Here is a 13,141-nt window from a genome sequence, read left to right as displayed (position 1 = left end):
GCGTTGTCGGAGATTTGATGTTTAAACCGGATTCCTCGTATTCACAGTACATTCGTGAAATGATTGTACGGGAAAATCGCCACTTCATTGTTACCTCGGTTGTGCTGCGTCCGATCTCTCTTGCGCCGTCTATGGTTCAAATGGCTCTGAGCACTATGGGACTCAACTGCTGAGGTCATTAGTCCCCTAGAACTTAGAACTAGTTAAACCTAACTAACCTAAGGACATCACACACATCCATGCCCGAGGCAGGATTCGAACCTGCGACCGTAGCGGTCTCGCGGTTCCAGACTGCAGCGCCAGAACCGCGCGGCCACTTCGGCCGGCGCGCCGTCTATAACACCACGTTCAAACTCACTTAAATCTTGATAACCTGCCATTGTATCAGCAGTAACCGGTCTAACAACTGCGCCAGAAACTTGTTGTCTAATACAGGCGTTGCCGATTGCAGCGCCGTATTCTGCCCGCGTACATATCTCTGTATTTCAATAAGCATGCCTATAACGGTTTCATTTGTGCTTCATTGTATACAACGCCCAACGGCATCCATGCAGCGTTTCTCGGACTTTGATTGGGGTGTGTCCGTCATCAGCGGCATCTTCTTTTTGGTTTGGGTGACTTAACTTCCTTTTTACCATTGTTCATATTTCTGTATATCGTCTTCGGTGTACTTCATCCTTTTCCATCTTTGATATTGCTTTATCCTCTCCTATGTCTGGTTCATTCCTTCTCGCCCTCCTGATGCATTGTCATGATTTCCTCTAGGATTCTTGCTTTCTCCTCCTAATTCACCTCAGGTCTGGGCTCGTCTTCTTTTGAAACGACATTTTCTGTAATTTTTTCTTCCACTTGTTTTCTTCTTGCTGTGGTATTGATTTAAAGCATCTGCATTCGAGTTCAGACTGCCTGACGTAATTGTGTACAAAAATATGTATACAAAAATATGTGTAGTCTGCAGAATGCTGAATAGGTCGTTGAGGAAAAAGTCATTGTCTGGAAGGAAGTTGACTTTATTAATACAATATTATGGTTTTCGGACAATGCCATCGACACATATCCTGGAACACCATGTTGCACATGGACATAAAAGTTACATGATGAGTGGCAACGATCACAAGTAGATTGCATGAAGTGACTGCAGCATGTAACTCTTATGTTGATGTTCCGGGATACTTGATGATGGCAATGTCGAAATGTGTAATACTGGAATAAGAACGTCAGCTTGCTTCCAGCTAACGACTTTTTCCTCAGTGACCTATTCAGCATGTTGCAGACTACACATACCAGTCTGCACGGTTTGCGCACAATTTCATAATCAGATTCTTCGAGGCTGTCGCCATTTCTGTAGTCTTGATGAGGGACATTTGACTGAACACATCCAAGTGAACAGACTGTGGTCTGTTACAATTGTGAAGTAAGTATGTGAAATGCTCATTTGTCCAACTGATGGCAAAGTACTCTTGCGTTGCTGAATAGTTTCTCTTTGCTTTATTTAAAGACCTCCAGACATAATGGATCGTCAAAACCTGACAGATTATTTTGTCTTCCTACATAACTGCTCCGGTGGCTTCAACATTCTCATCCACTACGACAATGAACATTTCCTGAAAATCACGGTACTGCGAAATACGTAGGTATGTATATTAACTTCTTCAAACATTCAAAAGCCACGCGGGGTTAGCCGAGCGGTCTCAGGCGCTGCAGTAATGGACTGTGCCGCTGATCCCGGCGGAGGTTCGAGTCCTCCGTCGAGCATGGGTGTGTGTGTTTGTCCTTAGGATAATTTAGGTTAAGTAGTGTGTAAGCTTAGGGACTGATGACCTTAGCAGTTAAATCCCATAAGATTTCACACACATTTAAACGTTTGAAACATTCATAAGCATTTTCCCGCTCTCGTTTGTATTTATACGTTATATTGATTTTCAGCAGCTTGTAAATTGGTTTCGCAATATTACTGAACCTTGAGTTAAATTTTCTATAGTACCCCACTAGATCCAGAGATCCTGTTATTTATTTATTTATTTACTTTTTTGTTTCCTTGTACTGGGAAATTTTTTACGTTGTTGATTTTGTTTTCAGCTAAGCAAAAAGTCTCGTAAATGGCTAAGCTTATCAACTGTTCATACCCGTTTGTTGCATGTAGCGCCAGTTGATAAACAGATTAAATGAAAATAGTTATGATTAGATTGTTATTATTATTATTGGGTTGGTACGTCAGTTCGTAGCGTTTTTCCATAAGTATTAAACACAACAGATACAAGTAACAGAAACTTTATTCTACTTCACCATTTACAACGACCTGAAACTGCAGGGGTAGCTTTTCGATTCCACGACTGTAGAAATCACGTGATTTAGAGTTGAAGAACTCGTCTAGCCATGTTCGGAGCGCATTTTCATCCGGAAAGAATCTTCGTTGTAGGTCAGGTGAATGTAAAGGATATTCAGTAGAGAGCGGAAAAGTTGAAAATCAGAGAGCGCAATATCAGGGGAATAAGGCGGCTGCGGAATCACTTCCCAACCCAACTTCTGTATAATGTTGTCTGTAAGTCTAGCAGAATGCGGGCAGTCGTTATCGAGGCGTAGCGTCACTTCACTCAGTCTTCCTGGTCGTTGTTCTTGGAGTTCATCTGCAAGACGTCTCAGTTGTTGACAATAAATGTTAGCAGTGGTCGTTACACCACGGCGAAGCAATTCGTAGTACACCACACGTCGCTGTTCCACCAGATGCATAACACTATCTTTTCTGAATAAGCGCAGGCATTTGTACAGGGAGTTGCTGCTTTGTTTGGACTCAATCATTCCTTTCTTTTCCTTGTGTTACCATAAAGACACCATACCTCGTCACCAGTAACGATAAAGGATACGACGGTGGAGTGATCACAGTTCATCAGTTTTGTCAGTTCTCGAGCACAGTAATATGAATTAATATTCTTAAACGATCTTCAGTAAACTCCGCACTTCTTCCTGAACGTGGAGAGTCACTAATGTCAAAACGATCCTCATTAAAATGAGAAAACCATTTTCTTGCTGTGCTGTGCCCAATGGCTGTGTTCCCATACACGACGCAAATGTTTCTGGCTGGTTCCGCTCCTCTCATCCCTCTATTCAACTTAAACAGAAGAATATGTCGGAAATGTTGGCACTCCATTTTCATGTACCGACAGCTCCACTCAGTATCTACAAATGACAAAATAACAATGTATAAACTCAAATAGCAACAGTGACACTCAAACAAAAAATGACAATCTATAAACAAACTCATAGCAACGGGAATATTATCAACATTCAAAATAAATAGAATACGAACTTATGCTGCAAACCAATAATATTATTATTTTAAATAGAAATCATTTAAAGAGGACCATTCTTCAGATTCGAAATTTAATATAATCTATTGATTCGAAGAAAGAAATGTGAAACACTGCTATAATATCTGTCTCGCAGCGGCATAGGATCTCTACAGTATGACACCACATAAAAATTGGTTGCTAATGTAGAGACCCTAACAGAAACAATTTACTGATTATTAACAATAATGGATGATCCATGGAGCACTACAAACAACTCACAATGAATTACAAATTACCTTAGATTTATTCAGTATTTGTCATAGTTATTCAATATCTATAAGAGCAGACCTTTTCATAACCACCGATTTAAAATCATCTGTTACAGGGATTATAATTTTTCCAGCAGAAATATGTTAATCCAACTAAAATCACAGAAAATTACTTCCCCAAAATAAAGATGGATACTGCTCGTGTACATCTACGGGAAGTGTTTGAAGTACAGTGAATGCACAAGTAGGCGATAGAGTGCTGGGTGCCCACGCTTTATCACAGGCCGTGAAAGTCGAGGGTTGTCCGCTCTGTCATGCAAGACGGGCGGTGATCTATGGCAGATTTTACAAGAGGGTACAAGTGTTACCGGACACATCGTTCTGTTTACATTGTTGAACTCGTGGCTCTACAGTGGACGACCCGTATGTGTTCCGACGCTGAAGCAACGACATCGTCAATCACGTCTGCGCAGAATACAGGATCATCGAGACTGCACCGTGGATCACTAGAAACGTGTCGCTTGGTCGGATGGATCGCGCCTCTCGTTACATCAAGTCGGTGTTTGGATGAATACACAACCCTGCGGGAGACACCAGTTCGAAACGCTATGGGTGACGTTCACGTGGGCTTGCGTGGGACTTTTCGTGGTAACTGAAGGTATCGTTTCATCTATGGAGTACGCGGACATTATTAAATCCCGTCGTGATTCATTTCTTTTCCGACCTCGACGGCATCTTCCTGTAGGACAACTGACAGTATCACAAGGTCAGACTCGTACTACAGTGATTTGAAGACTCTGGTACTGAACTCCCGCTAATATTCTCGCTGCTAAATTCACCCGATCTGAACCTAATGGAAAACGTACGTGACGCTAGCGGTTCGATGCTCTGCCCTTACAAACCACTTGCTCGTTATTTATGGGAATCATGTGACCTTTGCGCAGACCTACTGGGGACTTCTCAAATCCATGCCAGCAAGAATTGCTGCTATATTGGGTTCCACATGCAGACCACCGAGGTATTAGTCAGATGGCAACAATGTTTGGTTCGTCTGTATATAGCGTCGAAGAAAAGAACTTTTAGCCACTTTCAGTTCGTGTAATATATTCGATATATTTGGAATGGGGAGAGAATAGGCGTGTGTAATATGAATAAGGTCTCTAAAAAAGGATTTTGTATTTGACTTTGCAAGTAGCAAGTTCTTTCTTCAGTAATAGTAAGGCAGTTTCTAACATTACTCCCTCTCTAATCGGCTATGCTAACGACTGCGAGACTCCTTTAATCAAACAGAACAGAAAATTATGGCAGTCGTTTCCGAAATAATAACTGGTTAGCGAGGAAAGTGTACAATGAATTACTCTTCCAGATTGTTTACTCCATTTTCTTCTTCCATAAATTATGAATGATCATTGTAAAGCAGTTCAAATCACACGCAACAAAGGCATCAAAGGGTAGCATGATGTTTTGAGTAACCCAAAGAAATTCTTATCTATATACTGCGCCCATTAACCAGTTGTTTACCGTAACTTATCTGAACAAACGCCTGGTGGCAAAATAGTCTGGACACAAAATAAAGACATCAACAGTCACTTAACGAAATACGAGGGTCGTCCACAAAGTAAGTTCCGTTTCTATTTCTATCCGCGCCAGCGCTACGATGGCAGTTCCGAGCATGTGCGACAGTTACTCCGACTCAAGGAGAAGACATGTACATCATTTTCAGATCGCTGCTGCGGACGCGTGCTTTGCAGTATTTCTTTATGACGTCAGCTGTAATTGAGAATGCCGCCGCGTGTGAAATCAGATCTGTGATTCGTTTTCTAAATGCAAAGAAAGTTAAACCAAAGGAAATTCATCCGCAAATCTGCGAGGTTTACGAACAAAATGCTATGAGTGATTCAATGGTTAGAAGATGGGTCAGATTGTTCAATGAAGGACGTGATCAAGTGGATGATGAAGAACGAAGTGGATGCCCGTCTGTGGTTACTGATAATCTGGTTCACACAACTGAAGAGAAGATTAAGCACAACCGTAAGTTTACACTTAGTGCCCTTGCTGTGGAAGTTCTGCAGCCTGCCGGTGTGGCCGAGCGGTTAAAGGCGCTACAGTCTGGAACCGTACGACCACTACGGTCGCAGGTTCGAATCCTGCCTCGGGCATGGATGTGCGTGATGTCCTTAGGTTAGTTAGGTTTAAGTAGTTCTAAGTTCTAGGGGACTTCTGACCACAGCAGTTGAGTCCCACAGTGCTCAGAGCCATTTGAACCATTTTTTGAAGTTCTGCAAATCTCGCGATCATCAATTCATGTGATTGTTACTGAAAAACAGATATTTCGAAAACTTTTCTCACATTGGGTGCCCAAAATTCTTACTGAACAACACAAAAAACAACGAATGGGCAGTGCACTTCAGTTTTTGATACGCTACATTGAAGAAGATGATGGTTTTCTTTCTCGGATAGTCACGAGGGATGAAACTTGGGTATCGTACGACACCCCTGAAACAAAATGGCAATCAATGGAATGGAGGCACACTTCATCCCCAACTAAGGTTAAGCCTAAGCAAATCTTGACACCTCGAAAAGTCATAGGCACCATTTTTTGGGACAGAAAAGGCATTTTGCTGATTGATTTCTAACCATGAGGGCAAATAATCAATGTACATGGTTACTGCGAGACCATTAAGAAATTGCGCCTCGCAATACAGAACAAGCGCGGAGGATTACTGTCAAAAGGTGTTGTTTTTTCTACGATAATGCCCGACCTCAGACGGCGAATATGACCAAACAACTCTTACGGGAATTTCACTGGGACGCGTTTGATCATCCTCCGTACAGCCGGGACCTCGCTCCTACTGACTTTCGTCTCTTCTTACACCTAAAATCTGCCCTTGGTGGTCAACACTTCAACGATGATAACGCGCTGGAAGAACATGTTACCACATGGTTTAATACACAGGTGGCAATCTTCTATGAAGAAGGCACACGAAAACTTATGCCAAGCTATAACAAGTGCCTATAAAATTTCGGAAGCTATGTAGAACAGTAGTTTAACTGTTGTAGGTTCTTGTACAATAAATATTTTTTTCTGTATATGTACACGTTTGTTTTATATATCAAACGCAACTTACTTTGTGGACGACGCACGTAACAAAAGCAACTGTTAGCTATAGTTTTAAATTACTAAAAAAATTAAACGGAATGATTTTTTAAAAAAAAATGTGGACCTAATCGTTGCGGTGGAGGCGAAATTGTGAGCTCTCTCTATTACAGTCAAAATTGTGTTACCTCACAGCAACTTTTTCGAACAGAGGCAAAACTCGTCAACTTCAAAAAATAAATATTACAGAAATTCACTGTTTAAATATTTTATAAATCTTTGCTTGAAACAGTAACAATCAAAATTCATCACTGTTGCACCGCCGTAAAAAGTAACACCGTGCAAGCACCAGAAAACCCTTTATCCACCTACCAACCACCACGCCTTGATATACCCTGCATACGTTCCACAGGCCACTCATCGGCACATGGCTGGGGATACTTTGTTCAAATGCAGCCTATTTTCTGTCTGTTCCATTCGCTTATAAACTGCTGGAGTAATGACTGTATCAATAATGAATGAACAGTGATTCCCTACTTTTCGTTTACTGAGCTTAAAAAGTTTTACCCTACTTTACAGCAATTAACGAATGTACTGGGTTGGGTGGTTATGATTAAAGTGCAAAAAAATGGGTCTGAGCACTATGGGACTTAACAGCTGTGGTATCAGTCCCCTAGAACTTAGAACTACTTAAGCCTAACTAACCTAAGGACATCACACACATCCATGCCCGAGGCAGGATTCGAACCTGCGACCGTAGCAGTCGCACGGTTCCGGACTGCGCGCCTAGAACCGCGAGACCACCGCGGCCGGCATTAAAGTGCAAAGTATGTCTATTCAAGGATATCGATTGTAGACTGTAATTGTCGTACGACAGCAAAACGTGGTATTTACACTAATGCTTAAATGAGGAACAGGTTTACGCTAAAAAAAATTAGTTCCAGTTTTGGCCAGCACGTGTCCGAACTTGCGTTGTACACAATCTCGTCGATGTCTCCGGCGCTCATGTTGAACAAATTGGGTAAGTGGCGGTTATTAGTAAAAGCAACATTATGCCTTTCTCACTTGTTTAACCTATTCTGCTTACATCCCGTTCCTAATCCTATACATATGGAAACATTTCCATACGTTTTCCTTGCATTCGCAGCGCCAGATTTTCACCTGGTGGCCAAAGTTGGAACTATTTTTTCCAGCGTAAATCGGTTCCTCGTTAACGCATTAGAATATCTACCACGCTTCACTGCTGTACGACAATTACAGTCCACTCTGAACCTCTGCGAGTAGTTGCACCATCCAGTACAAGGACGAGAACTCTGAGACGTACTGAGCAGTGGTTTAGTTTCCTTGATTTACCGAAAAATCTATGTAAATAATACAGTCGTCTTACGTGGGTCCGTAATATTTGTTTTTCCTTCCAGTTACTATTTCTAACCGCATGAATTTCATCATTGTTTGTTTACCTTCAGATGCCTGCAATCCAGTATTCATCTGCCACTACACTCAAGGCTCGGTAGTAGATTCCTGTTACACGCATCATCCGCTTCGGAGATACAAAAATTGGCTAGACAACAAAAGAGGCCTGGAAGTGGTGCCAGACACTGTGGAACCCGCTAACTCGGCTGGCCACAGCAACGCTATGAGTGCCAGCCGCCACCCCCGCCGCCACCGCCCCCCTCTTCACCTCCTTCCCTGAGTACTGTGCACCGACGCACGTGTCAGAGCAGGCTGAAAGCAGCGGGCGCCCGCATTAGTTCGCGGACTGGCGCGGTAATCAGCCATTGCGCGCGCTGACAGGTTTTGACGAAATTATCAGAGGGCGCGCGCGGTAAGCACTTGTTATTGCGCGCACTGCGGTCTCCCCAAATTAACATCATCACTTCTCATCAGCTAATGCGCCGCCGCGGTTTTTGAACTGCAGCACCGCAGCCGAGTGCAATGGCATGGGACGCGATATTTCGTTAGGAGGCAAAACACTCGCGCGCGCGCGAGCGGCGGTAAAATTTTATTCGCTGTTATTAACGCCACAGATGCTGGCGATTTTGTGAACTCGCGTGACACGAGCGGTGTTACTGTATCTATAATATGAAATACCGTTGAGGCTGTTGTTGAACCCCGTTGCGTGTAATCTACACATTCTTGAAAAACAGAAACGAAACTACAAGTGAAACAGAGACATGTTAGTGTTCACCTAATAACGGTCGCAACATCTGTCATTTCTCTACACTTCGTCAACGTGTTTGACCGAGGTTGCGTACACAAAACACAAATACCACACACAAATAATTTATTCATACAAGTAGTTAAACTGTATAATAATATTTGAAATTAAGTGTTCATCTGATAATAAATGTCCTTGGGGATATAGGTAGGCAGTGTTCCAAAGTATCAATCAAGTGAGGATGCAGTCTACCTGCAGTAATTTTGTACATAGGGAGAAATTATGTGTGCTGTCACCGCCAGACACCACACTTGCTAGGTGGTAGCCTTTAGATCGGCCGCGGTCCGTTAGTATGCGTCGGACCCGCGTGTCGCCACTATCAGTGATTGCAGACCGAGCGCCGCCACACGGCAGGTCTATTCTAGAGAGATTCCCTAGCACTCGTCCAGTTTGTACAGCCGACTTTGCTAGCGATGGTTCACTGTCTACATACACTCGCATTTGCAGAGACGACAGTTTAGCGTAGCCTTCAGCTACGTCATTTGCTACGACCTAGCAAGGCGCCATATTCAGTTACTTGTGAATCATGTACCATCGAGAGCGACGTTCATCATTAATGGATTAAAGTGAAGTATCAAACTAATTACGTCCGCTCTCTGAATTCTCATTCCTTGTCATGTTCCAGACCTCACGTCAGTATAGTCCTTCCCTCCTCACGCCAGCCTGCGTGAGCTAAAACGCGTCCATTTCGGCCTCCACTCGTAACACGGTGTTGGCTTTTCTGCTAACACAAAATGATGATCTCGATAAAATAAGAGAATTCAGAGCTCGCACGGAAGAATTTAAGTGCTCGTTTTTCCCGCGTGCCGTTCGAGAGTGGAACGATAGAGAGACAGCATGAAGGTGGTTCACTGAACCCTCTGCCAGGCGCTTTATTGTGAATAGCAGAGTAATCACCTAGATGCAGATGTAGAAAAAGCGTTATTTACATTTCAGGTTTGCAATGTCTGCGGATTAATAAAGTGGTAAAACTAACGTCTTCCATGTAAATCACGATGTCAACACATATAGCTACGTGAAAAGTCTTCCATGTAAATCACTATGCCAACGCACACATGAAAAGTCATGTAAAGTTGTTGCATCGAACTGGTCATTTATAGCACATACGTAACTTCACTCTGCTGAATTACTGAGTGATAATTACGAAAGAGGTAAATCGAAAGCTGACACAAACCCAAGTGACACGCTTTAAACTTTCATACTCGGGAATTTTGTGTTAACAAATGCCAGTTAACATGTGACGGTCTGACTACATAGAGGTGTTTTAAGCTTCTACCTGCGTGGGATAACTACTGCGATATCTTTGGTGCCGACGCTTCGTTGTCTCGTTGATCGCTGGTCTGAAGCAAATACAGCGATGCTAAGTTCCATTAATCAAACAGAGCGATTCCACAACGTAATATTACTGTCACGTCTATTCTGAAGAGTCACACTGTCAAAACACACTGAACAAAAGAAACATTTTCACGGTTCCACTACAAAGCGTGACATGACGCAACCGACCGCTGATAGTTGAAAAGACCCCTCATTATTAACCTTGGGCAGGTGACTAAAGGTGCTCTTAATCACACAGATGGGGGCCCCCGCCGGAGGTTCGAGTCCTCCCTCGGGCATGGGTGTGTGTGTTGTCCTTAGCACAAGTTAGTTTAATTAGTGTGCAAGCCTAGGGACCGATGGCCTCAGCAGTTTGGCCCCATAGTCCTTACCACAAATTTCCAACTACACAGATCCGGTATTTATTCGTACTTCAAGACGTCAAACGTATTTTACCCTATGCCCGTAGATACAGTACCATTATGACTGCATCTAACGATAGAATATACTATACTACACCTTACACACACACACACACACACACACACACACACAGCCCGCATCTCGTGGTCGTGCGGTAGCGTTCTCGCTTCCCACGCCCGGGTTCCCGGGTTCGATTCCCGGCGGGGTCAGGGATTTTCTCTGCCTCGTGATGGCTGGGTGTTGTGTGCTGTCCTTAGGTTAGTTAGGTTTAAGTAGTTCTAAGTTCTAGGGGACTGATGACCGTAGCAGTTACGTCCCATAGTGCTCAGAGCCATTTGAACCATTTGAGCCACACACACACACACACACACGCACACGCACGCACACACTCTTTTTGCTTCGCCAGCATAAAGCAGCTCACATTCTCTTTTCGAACGTAAATGACACTCATATACCTGGTTCTGTATACTCGCGGATGATTTGTGACATAGCTGAATTATTTCCGCTTACCACCAGCTCTCTCTGACACAGTCTGAGGCTCCAGGATGTTCACAGCATATTGTATTGCCTTTTACGATGAATCGTGCCAAATCTCTTCTCTCTTTCAAATCTTCACTCTTGTGCTTCTTCCCACTCTCACGATAACCTCCTCTTGCAAATTCGCCTCCTCTCTAAATTATTGGTTGTTACATCGTTACAAGCCAAAGAATAAATGTATGTGGAGTACAAATGTTGCTTTTCTCTCAATACCACTGTCCTCGTGTTATATCTTCAAAAACCACATTGATTAAAACCCTTCCTTCTTCGCTTACCGGTAAACACTTCTCTTCTTAATAAAATAGGGGAACTTTCTCCGTTACATAATTTCGTCTTAGCCTTTCGTTGAATTCCCTGCCACCCCCCCCCCCCCGCCCCCTCTCTCTCTCTCTGCATTATTCATGTTAAGCTCTGATATTAATTCCCCCGTCGGCCTGAGGTGTAGAATTCATTGTAATTTACATATACATCTACTATACACACAACATTACACAAAAGTATCAAAACACAAAAAACACGCAATGTGAAGGAAACAACAGGGAAATTATGAAAACTGAAAAAAAAAGAAACTATATAGAGGAACACACCACACATGGGTCAAATTGGCCCGTCACAACCTTCAAGAGACTCTTGTTTATTTCAATCTGCCGGTAATTTGGTGATTTTCAAAAAAGCCTGGCCAATAAAAATCGAAACGAACGCAACGAAATTGTGGGTATTGTAATGTCGCGGAATAGTAAAGAGTGGGAAACGTGGAATATTGTCAAAGTTACATTGCCTAAGCCGAGAGCCAGAGGCAGTAGGTTAGCCAAGAACTAAGAGGATTGCACATATATCGGAATGTGTCATCACGCAGGGGTAGTGGCCTGGTTACACACAACAGGCGAGAGAGAATTGCTTAGCACGCAGATTTGTGTTAGACGGAGACTTTCGTAGAGTGCAAGACAGAGGTATAGCGTCAGCTGTACTGCATTTCACAACTTCGTGTAAGTCTGCCGCAACAACACGTAACTCTGTCGCAAGAACACCTAAGGGGCGAGTATCGCAGCAGTATAGGTGGAACGAATGCGGTCATTACAAACGACCATGACGTCAGGACGTCGCTCGTGCTTCCTTTAAATACGCCAACTTTGATAGCAACAAGGCACCCACACTCGCACTCGCAGTAAGACTTGCAGTTAGATGTGTACTGGGTCGCTGCATAGCGGTCAGCTCGGTGATCGACATGTTAATCTTTATTAAGGAGATGTTGCAGTAAGGGCGGCCCATCCAGCAGCAGACGTGAGGCGACAGTACCAGCTCTGGTCCTCTCTGCTGCCGCTGTCAAACATCAACCCAGGATTAGCAGACATCGCGGCAGACTCGCCCTCCGCCAATGCTGACCACATCAGTGAGCAGTTGTCGAGATCGTGCGGGGCCTAGGCCCTGTGCATCCGCCGTCACAACCGGGTGAGCCGACGACGCTGGAGGACTGCAGCCCGTTCCGCCCGTCCACCGCGGCCGAGCCACCAGGAGCAGCAGGGAAGAAGACGGGGTGGGATGGAGTACACTCCGCAATACGAGAACGCCTCTCGTGCCGACAGCGCCAGGACTCCAACCCAGAGCCATCCACGCACAGCAGCTTGCTGCCCGCAGCCGAGCCGCCGCCCAGCCGAGCGCCGCCAGCGACGCGCGGCCGAAGTGAGGACATTCCTCCGCTACGTCACAGCACGCGGCGCTGCGCTAGCAAGACTGTGCGGCCCGGATCTTGTGTCATCGCTACGAGTCAGCGAGGACTCGGGGAAGGTCGTTGATATCACCAAGCCACATTGTACACGGCAGGAATAAAGGTGTTATGAATTAATAATGTTTCTTTGGCGTTTCTGACGCTTCTACAGCCATTTCCTAGCATCCTGACAACTGGAGAGGTCACCACTCGGCCATCCAGTCCACCGTAGGCGACCGGGACGAACGGGGCGCCTACAGATTTGGTGTCAGAAGTGGTCGCGCCCAC

This window comes from Schistocerca piceifrons, chromosome 1 (genome assembly GCF_021461385.2).
Source record: "Schistocerca piceifrons isolate TAMUIC-IGC-003096 chromosome 1, iqSchPice1.1, whole genome shotgun sequence".
NCBI lineage: Eukaryota > Metazoa > Arthropoda > Insecta > Orthoptera > Acrididae > Schistocerca > Schistocerca piceifrons.
Note: the sequence above shows the minus strand (reverse complement) of the source record.